Source organism: Sciurus carolinensis, chromosome 15, assembly GCF_902686445.1.
Source record: "Sciurus carolinensis chromosome 15, mSciCar1.2, whole genome shotgun sequence".
Lineage (NCBI taxonomy): Eukaryota > Metazoa > Chordata > Mammalia > Rodentia > Sciuridae > Sciurus > Sciurus carolinensis.
Genome location: NC_062227.1, coordinates 40,790,690 through 40,791,572, shown reverse-complemented (window position 1 = coordinate 40,791,572; position 883 = coordinate 40,790,690).

Sequence of the window (883 nt, the reverse complement as noted above, 5' to 3'; positions counted from 1 at the left end):
TATATGCCTGTATATATTGCCCCTTTGGTACTGCACTGTGTGCATTCTGGCATCTTCCATGGTATTTGAAAACTTATTTTGTGTGCTATAGAAGACAGTGTGGGAAAGTTGGGTATTGTGGAGGCAAATCAGAAATGAATTTTCTTTTTAGATGTACAAATTAAATACTTTCTTTAACATCTTGGGAAAATTTATGCTTTTACAAATAATTTTTCTAGTGCCAGAGAATTGCTTTCTTTCTACCTGAGTGGTTTAAGAAGGATTTTTTAAATGTTCTTAGGTGCAGCCTTCTGTTTGGTATGAAAGCTCCTTTCTCCATACTTTTCACCCCTCAGAGGTGGTGCCCACGTCTTCTTTGGGAGCCTTCAGGGCTTAGTGCTTGGATCTATGTCCCTATTGGGGTGTCATAAGGTTCCTACGCTTCTAGGATTGATGGAAAGACATAGACCAGGACGACTCACAGCACCTTGAACTGCAGAGATTTGCCAAGGAGGATATGAGAGGATATCCATAAAAGAATATTAGCCCTGATGCCCATGTATTGGCTTTGACTCACAAATGTGTTCCATTGGTCTATCATGATATACCATTGGCTTAAAAAATATATATGAATACCTTGGCAAGATCACTTGTAATCTAGCTTGACACAGACCCACCATCTCTGCAGCTTTCACCCCACATCTTCAGTATTTGTACAAGCCCTGAAAGCAGGAGGCTGCAGCCCTGATTGACAGGGTTCAGCACTTTGAACATGCCAAAAATTGAGTTGATATTCATATTGGAACTTAATGCTCATTCTGTGTTGGTAATTAGTTTAAAAACTAGAAAATAAGGAATAGTGTTTGGTTTGCATATGCTAAAATATTAAAATCTATTACAGCCA